The 9,683-nt window shown below is 30.4% G+C and overlaps 1 long non-coding RNA gene across 1 annotated transcript; it reads right to left on the reverse strand.

Annotated features, from left to right (window-relative positions):
• Positions 1-6,937: 6,937 nt before the first annotated feature.
• LOC105796751 (uncharacterized) lies at positions 6,938-9,284 on the reverse strand. Its single transcript, XR_008194213.1, has 2 exons — positions 8,605-9,284; positions 6,938-8,480 (listed from the first exon to the last, which is right to left on the reverse strand). It is a non-coding gene; the product is annotated as an uncharacterized LOC105796751 (long non-coding RNA).
• Between the last annotated feature and the right edge of the window lie 399 nt (positions 9,285-9,683).

The following is a 9,683-nucleotide window of genomic DNA, read 5'->3' on the forward strand; positions in this document are numbered from 1 at the left end:
ATTCAACACAAAACCTTAAACCTATTACCAGCACACTCAACCATTGGACCAAACCAATTTACTTGCCACAACTCCTACAACATTTATTTTATAACAGGGTGTGATCACCTTTGGTTTACTAACCTAGTTTTTGGGATGTGACAATTATTATATTTGTAAAACATTAACAATGGTAAATAACCTAAGATTTTTATATTTATCACATCAATTAATATTATTTTACCTATTATTATTAATTAATATTACAATTGTAACACCCCATACCTGGCCTGGACGTTACGGTTGGATTATAGAGATTAATCGCATAAGCAAAAGCAACAAATGTTTAATTTTGATGGAATCCATTTTCAGCCGAAAGAAGATTCAATCTGATCAACTCTTTGTAAAACATAACAATTTCCGAAATCACATCTTAAAAGTATTACTAAATTCAAAACCAATTTATTTGAAAACATTTGCAAACTAAAACATTTAGAGAATTTCAATTAGTCTTGCAGCGGAAAAATCATATAGCGTATTGTTTATAAAACCGTAGTTTATTATCTTTAGTTATCTTAAGTCAAGCGTCATTTAAAAGATTGAGGCTTTTGCATAATAAATACCAGAATAATCCCAACGGCCTAAACAAACATAAAATGCCCAAAAAAAAATCTCAAGAAAGTCCAAAATGACCATATTAAACAAAAATATAGTCCATAGCACTTAATTCAAAATTGTGAAACTCGAGCTCCAGAGCCGCCATCCAATCCTAAGTCAGAGGGTCACCTGAAACAAATCAAGCAAAACCTGAGCTAGCCCAGTGTATGATTAGGCCCAGAATGACAGTACAAGAATTAATAATCAAGAGATTGTTTCATAGCATATTTTAATTCAATCGAAGTATATTTAGTCATATCATATTGTGTCACACCCTGAAACCTGGCCTAGAAGTTCTAATCAGATCCCGGAAGTCACATTGACCATCAAAGTGGCTTTCAAAATAAATGACATATGATTTCATAAAACTCATTAAAAATCCATCCTTGCGCGTTTCACAAAAAAAAAATCGATAAAACCTCTATTAGGTTTTTCAAACGTAATTTTCAACAGTCGCTTAATTTAATTGAGACCAATTTATCGAATTATGCACCATGTACGAAAGTGCCAGATCAAATCCAGAAGTAAATCGTAAATTTAAGACTTAAGTAGTTACCAGATAGAGACAATCGTCTAGATCAACCAAAGCCATGATTGAAAACATTAAATTAAATCAAATCTAAAAATCGTACTACAGTTCACTTAACATTTATTTCCAAAATCAATAAGACACAATTTACGAATTAATAATTAACATTATTAAAGATCAAAATGGAAATGGAAAAGCTCCGAGACTTTCGATTTGTTGAGTCCGAGATCTAGCTACCCGAAATACCTGAGAAGGAGAAACTAGGGGAGTGAGCTACACAAGCTCAGTGTGAGTCCAAAACAAAAGTTAATGGCAAATGACGAACTAATCAAATATACTTAAAAGTATTTACTGACAACATACGGAAATCTCGAACCTATAGTCGGATATATGAAAATTTTCAATTAACATTGTAATAGGCCCAATTTGCCCGGCCCGTTAGTAAAATAAACCAAATGAAAAAACAAAAATTAAATAGTCCAGCAAACAGTCCAAATTACAAAAAATTCACCAGACCCAAAATTTAACCCACACCCAATCTAAATTCCCAAAACAGTGGCCCAATTACAATATGGCCCAATGCCCAAAACAATTCCTGCAAACCCTAGAGACCAAAACCCTAAGCCTCCAGCCGCCGTCGCCCTCACGTGCCCCATGAGCCACGCCTCTGAGCCGCTCCACGTCAAGACGCCCGCATGACCTTTTCACACCGCCATGCACCTGCTTGGCAGACGACTGCACTGCACACAAGCAAACAAGAAAAGACTAATAGAAAACAACAGCAAACAAAAAAGGAGTGAAAGATATTTCTTTTGTAATTTTTTTCATTTTTCTGGCGATATAAAAGCCAAATACGCATTGTAAACGGGGACATTCATGAAATCAATACGAAAAAGCAGTAAAAAACTTTAGTTTTTTTCTAAAAGAAAGGTGATTCTCCGATTCTTTTCTTTCTTGGATTTGCCTCTTTTTTTTAAGAATGAGAATAAAAAAATAAAAGAAAAAGAGGTAGGAAGTTCTTACCTTCGTGACAGAACCGTCGAAGCCTTGTTTACTCCGTCCAAATCGGAGTTAGATAGGGTTTGGGTTTGACGCGGCGAAAGGGAGGAAAGGGGGTCTTAGTTTTTTTTTTCTGATAGTTTAAAAGAGGTGGTCAAATAATGGGGATTTTAGGGTTTTGATTTAGTTTATATGGGGTTCAAGAAACGACACCGTTCAGGGCCAGCTTCAATGGCTCCAAAACAGTGCCGCATTGGCCTATACCCGATGACCGACCCAGAGGTGGCTGTGACCCGCGCGTTTTGGGTCTGATGGGGTATTTGCGCAATTGGCCCCTCGGATTTCTTTTATTATTTCAATTTCGTTTTTTTCCTTTTTTAAAATTAGGCCCTGTAGTTTGTTCGAATTTCATTTTAACCCCTTATGACGTTGCGTTTTGGGGAAGCGGGATATTTCCCAATCGGTCCCCCAAGTAATTCACGCATTACATTTGACCCCTTTGCTTTACTCTATTTTCATTTTTTTCTTTCAATTTTGTTTTTTAATTTAATTTAATATTTTGTTATTTGTTTTTTTTGTCTTTTTTGAATAAGTTTATTAATTAATTTACTATTATTATCATTGTTATTATCACTAACGTTATTATTATACTAGTTTATATATTTATCTACATATTTTTTTATGTATATACATTATTTTATTATATAATATTATTTTAAGTTTTAACATTTATATACGATACTATTTTATACATATATACAATTTATATTAAACCAAATTTTTTATTATATGTATGTATATAATATATTGTTGAATAGACGGACCTATTTCAAATAAATAAACCGCCACACTCAGTGAGTTAGAGTGCAACAGTTCAATCTTCAAAGCTAGATTCGTCCATTTTTTAAAAATAAAAAAAAACCATGTGTTTTAAGAAGGATATTTGATTACTTAAGTCAATCGAGAAATCAGAATCTAGTAAGTTAGGGTTCCATCTCTCGAAATTCCTAAACGTCAAATATGGCCTTTATTTTAAAATCAAGATGACAAAATGTCATATCCAGTAAGTTAGGATCCAACATTTTGAAATCTTAATTAATTTTATTTAGAAATCATATGGTTTTTATTGCAAAAGAGATACTCGGCTACCTAAATTCATCAGAAAAATTGAAACCCAGTAAGTTAGGGTCCAATTCTCTCGCGAATTATGAAAGTTGAGTATTATAATATCTAAAAAGGGATTTTGAAACTTAAACCATGTTAAACGCAAAATTTTAGCAAATGAAACACGGTGGAATAATATACAATACTAAACGATAATTTGTAACCAAAATGCATTCTAATGAACTACGAATAATTAGCAAATACAAACAAGCAATACAATACACCTAAAAGCAATTCTCACATCATATATTATGTTAACATTCAAAGGCTAATGAATCTAAAGTCAATCAAAGCACCAAATAAATTAACACACATGAAATTGTACAAGTTTTTTTCTAAAATAACCTAAGAAGAATGAAAGAAGGAAATTATAATTAAAATAAATTTAAAATAAATAATATATACATATATAAAAATTAGAAATAACTCAAAATTATAGTCTAAATAAATACCAAATGAAATAATAGTATCCAAATAAATTTAAAATAAATATCAATAGAGAAAATAATATACATCTAATAATTTAAAAAGTAACACCTGTAGAAATAAAAAATATTCAAAATGGATAATAAAATAATAATACATTAAAATTAAAATTAATGAAATATAACCAAGTAAGTATTTTAATGAAATAAATTACATATGCATTAAAATAAGTAAGAAAAATTACAATAATATGAAATCAACAACATATATATATAAAATAAATTATATACGCATAAGTATATAAAATAGTATTATATTATAAACAAAACTATAATAATAAATAATATTACTATTACTACTAATAATAATAAAATTAATTTCCCCTCTTTTAAAAAAAAACGTATATATAAAAGGGATTAAATTAGTCCTAAAGTAACTGTTTGGGGTAAATTTGAAAATGAATAAAATAAAATCAAACCGATTTGAAACTTATTTGAAATTGAAGGGACTAATGCAGCAATTAGACGCACATATCTGGAAACTCAATTCTCACCAGCGAAAACGACGCCGCCTAACCATGGATCTAAATGAAAATAAGGTTAAATATGCTATACAAATCAAGAAAAAGGGAAAGAAATCCGATTGAAACTGAGCAAAACATAAAGGGACTTTCAACGCAAATAAACCAATAAGTCAGAATGCGCGGATCCTCCCCGGGTCGGGTCACTGCGAGGGTCACGGGCCTTTAAACGGCGCTGTTTTGAAGCTATCACATTAGCTACAAAGGGCGACGTTTCAAATCTCACCATTAAAACTAAAATAAACCCTAAAAACCTAACATTTCATCAGAAATAAAAAAATTGAAGCTCCTTTTTTTTTTCGCCACTCTACCCATCGATCCTTCAAACGAATCTCTGAACCCTTGCTCAGGCTCCGATGACGACAGAGAGAGCAAGGATTCGACGGTGAGGTACCCCTTTCTCTAAACTTGCTTTCTCCTTTATTTCTACACTAAAAAACGAACTCAAGAACCAAAGAAAATAGGGAAAACGAAGAAAGATCTAAAAATCACCTTACGAAATTTCGCTTTTTTTTGTTTATTTCTCTCTGAATACTTTTGTTTTTTATACAATATCTGTGTGTGTTCTTATGTTACAACATTCTTGGTCTTTTATAGTGTCTATTTACAGAAAAAAATAAAAAAGGTAAAAATAAAAATGAAAATCCCACCAAATCGTCCCCTGCTCTGTCATCTTTTCTTTTTTCTCTCTGCCCCTTTTTTGTGTGCCGTTGCTATCTATTTTTCTGCCCATTTGCTCGTCTCTTGCAGGTACGATGTGCAGAGGTGCGGACGTGGCATGTATGGAGGCGAAGGCGCGCATACGAGGGCTCGTCACGTGCAGAGGGAGAGCGAGAGGGCGTCACTGCTGCGACGCTGGGAACCCTTGCTGCTAGGGTTTCTAGTGTGATTTGGGCTGGGTATTGGGCTAGGCTAATTTTGGTAGTTTAGGTTGTTAATTTGGGTTAAAATGGGTTGGGCCACGTTGGGCCTGTGTATTCGGGCATTAAACTGGACATTTTATTTATTTTTTATTATTTTAATTTAGTTTTAAAATGCCTGGGTAAAATTGGTTCTTACAATACGTATTATAGATATGTGTACTCTTTTTTATTCATTAGGAAGTTTTTTTCCCACAGTGATTTTTATTTTAGTATAGGTTTTAACGGGGCATATTATCTACCAATGGACATTCAAGGAGGAATGTTATGAATATCTTATTAAGTGGATGTTTATCAAGAAAAGTTTTGTAGATATTCGATTGATCAATAAAATATACACTCTCTTTTGCTCTTCCATATTCTTTGTTTTTATTCTCTTGTCTATTTATTTTATATCAATTATAATTTTTATATGTTTTATACTTGTTTTAACAAAAAAGAAATATACAAATTTTGATTCGGTTAATATTTTTTGAAAAAATTTTGATTTGGTTAACGGCTAAAGGATTAAAAGGTTCAGTTAATTCAATTAATATTAGTTCAGTTTAATTTACCGTTTTAACACCTTAAATATTAGTTGGACAATAAATTAAGAGAGAAACTTTGGGCAACTAAACCTTTACTTGGATTGGATCCAAACCTTAAGAAAATTACCTGATTAAGGCATGGGTCATAGTTATATTTTCAAGATATGGTGAGGTGAGCTGGTGGCTTAAAAACTTTTCTTAAAATATACAAATATATTTCATTACGTATTTATTTTTAAATAGAACATATTTAATATTTAATATTTATGAACATTAAATAAATTAATATAATAAAAATAATTACATAGAACAAAAATAAATATAAAATTATAAAAGAATCAAATGTTAACAATTTTAATAATAAAATAAATTAATTTTAGAAAAGTATATAAATAAAAGAGCTGGAAGTGAAAATGGCGGTAGTGGAAATGGATACCATTAATATTACAAGCTTCATGATGCATGCATACATGCATCAAAATGCAATAATATTTATTAATCCAAAATGAGGCATATATATTTATTTATATAAATATTGTTTTGCCTCTTCCTACCTACTTTAATATATGATATCAAAATTTTGAAATATCAAATATGAGTATGTTTCATTTAATCATAGTTCGGATTTAATTATTATTTACTTATCATCTGGATTTATATTTAATTAAAATTTAAAATTTAAACAAATAGTAGCTTATGGTACACTTATATGGTTGAAAATTTTAATGCATATATTTATTTGTTATAAATATTTTATTATTAAGTAAATACCCATCAAGATCTTTAATATTTATTAAAAGTAGAGTTTTATATTACCTATAAATATAGGTTTGGAAAAGCATTACAAACATCTTTAAAGTAGAGTTTACCATTTCTGTTTCTTTAATTCTCTTTATTATTTATTTGATAACACGTTATCAACATGATACTGCTTTTCATAATTCCTTCTAAAATTTTTCCAATTTTTTCTCAACTCCTATTAAAAATACCTTCATAATAATACTTTTTTACTCTTTAAAAAGCTTGGATACTTTAGCCATTTTTCAACTAAGTTGGTATTTAACTCACAAAATTTAAATATAATATAAATTAATTATAAGTGATATTGTATTCGAGTATTTGAATTTGTTACATATTTAAATAAAACATATTTGAATAACAAATTCAATCAATAGTAAGTATTTAAAATAAGCATCTAATTTTTTAATGGGACTACAGAATACAAAGGATTGATTACTAAACTCGTTCCAATAGATATCTTGAAAAATAAAAAAGAATACTTATCAAACATCTAAAATCTTGTAAGTTAAAATATAACACCTCAAACTTGGCCGAGATATTATAACCAAATTACGAAGGTTACACTAGAATCTTAAACTTTTGCTCCTTCAAATCCAAACCAAAAACCTTCTTTAAAACCTTTCGATTTGATAAAAGTATTTGATTTCGTTTCTTTTGAGTGTTTGGGAGCTTAAGTTTGTACATCACACCATCATGTCTTTGAATTAGACACTTTCCGCGGAAAGACCTTTTAGAGTTATCATCTTTAGAAAAATCATTTAACTTAATAAAAATTTATCAAAAATAACCAACTAAATAATATTAGCCAAAAATCCAAAAAAAAAATCAAAATAAACGTACAAAAAAACAAATTACAGTTTAAAAAGTCCATAATATCCAAAAAAAAGTTTCCTAATGAAACCAAATTCAATGCCAAATCAAAACCAAATCCAATACCAAATCGAGCTTCAAGATCGCCGCCCAACTTTCTCTAAGGGTTACCTGAAAATAGTAAAATAATAAAGTTAGCTAAAAGCCAATATGTGTGCCACGGCGCACAAACAGAAATCACATGCATAATTAAAACATACATATTAGAATTTCACATGTGCAAAAGTATCTATCAGAACAAATTAATCCAACCCCCATCTGCTATCTATCATCTCCATCTAACCCATCAAACCATAAGGATTGCAATAGTCCATCCAACCAGCACATCGTAATGTTGACGTATGCCACTCAAAAAATTTACAGTTCAAATAGAAATTTGTGAAAATACGGTAAAAAATGTAGTAATACTGCCAAAATAATACTTCCTCCAATCCATATCATATCTCACCCCAATGCACATATATTATCATGTTAATATCTCATACAACATATATTCTCATCGAATCAAAAATATGACATATTTCATCAATGTCATTAATTCAGATTTTATCACAAGCTTATATAGAGTTATTACTTAATTTCATACTTACTAACATACAAACATATAAACTTTAAAGTACTACATGCTATCTAAAAATCCAATTTCAAAACTTTATTCTCAATCCAAACAGAACCCACAAAAAGATCAGAATGGATCCACACACCCATATAACCTACACAATCTAACAAATCAAACTGTGTCACTCACACCGAGTGACGAACTGCAATTTCGGATTTTTCCTTAATTTTTGAATTAGAAACACACATCTAATTGCTGTAAAAAAGTCGGCACCACAACAGCAACAATTACTGAACACAACATTTACAACCCAACCTAATTAGCAACTAAAAACGAAACCGAAAGGCGGATTCAGTGCTTAACACTTAAACCAATCCCCAAACCGGCATTAGAAACTTAACCCCGGGAAATCAGCAGTAGAGCAGCGACTAAACTGCCGGCGGATGATTGTGCACCTCACGAACTTCTCCTATCAAAACAACAAAACATCCATCTAAGCGCTACCCAACAAAATAACGGCCACCTACTCTAAGATCATATCAACAAAGGAAGTACCACATTACAACCAGTAACAAAAAAATAGACGTTCTTACCCGAGACGAAACCTTAAAGCCGCACTTCCACTACAAGGAAGGAAACGGCAAAACGAAGTTGAACAAGGAATGCTACGTCGGATTATGGCAGGAACCAAAATTAAGAAGAGAAAAAGAAGGGAAATAGGGGTGTAAAGTGTAAATAATTGGCAGCAGAGGAAACCAAAAATTCGGCAGTCAAATTGGAAAGAAAAAGAAAAACAGAGGGTATGGAGGGAGAGGGGGAGTTGGACGGCAGCTTTGGAGATAAAATCAAAATAACTAAAATCAAATCCGATTTTATTTTAAATTCAATCCGATACCATCTTATAAGTTGCTAGGAATTCAATTTCCACTCAAATACCACTGGGTAGTACATAAAGATTCAAACATAAGACTAAACTACCAAACTCATTCTTGTCAACAACGTAATGAAATTGAAAGATATGCTCTACAACTCTGGTATGACATAATTTCAAAATTAATATGAAAATTCAAAACAAGAGAATCAAATTCAAGACCTGTTGATATGTGTTTGTATGTGATACAGGTAAGGTATGTGAAAAATATATGTACGATTTGTGTTTTTGATAAATCTGAAATCTTGATTACGTATGAAAGGTATGCATGACATTTGTTTATGAAATACATGCGTTAGTTTATTTATGCATGTGCATCGGGATGGGTTTAATATGTGATTGAGGAAGTGTATTCTGACAGTATTACTGTAATTTTGGTGGTTAAACTGTAATATATATTTGGCAGCTCAACTGCACCTTTATGAGTACATAAATTAACAATTCAAACTTAATAAAAATTTCGAGCATTAAATAAAATATTTTTAATCTCTCTATTTTTATCTTAAAAAATATAATTACTTTTTATTTTTCATATTTTAAAATTTAAGTTTAATTATTAACATTATTAAATATTTTATTTTATTTTATTAATGTGATCTTTTGAATTTTATAGAAAGCTTTAAATAATAATATTTAAATGAACTTAAATTCAATAATAAAATTTTAACTTAGGGATTAGTAACATCACCGACATCAATGTCCACAGCCAATCTCAATTATTGCAATTATTGATCACAATTC

The sequence above is a fragment of the Gossypium raimondii genome, chromosome 3 (assembly GCF_025698545.1).
Source record: "Gossypium raimondii isolate GPD5lz chromosome 3, ASM2569854v1, whole genome shotgun sequence".
In the NCBI taxonomy this organism is placed as follows: Eukaryota; Viridiplantae; Streptophyta; class Magnoliopsida; order Malvales; family Malvaceae; genus Gossypium; species Gossypium raimondii.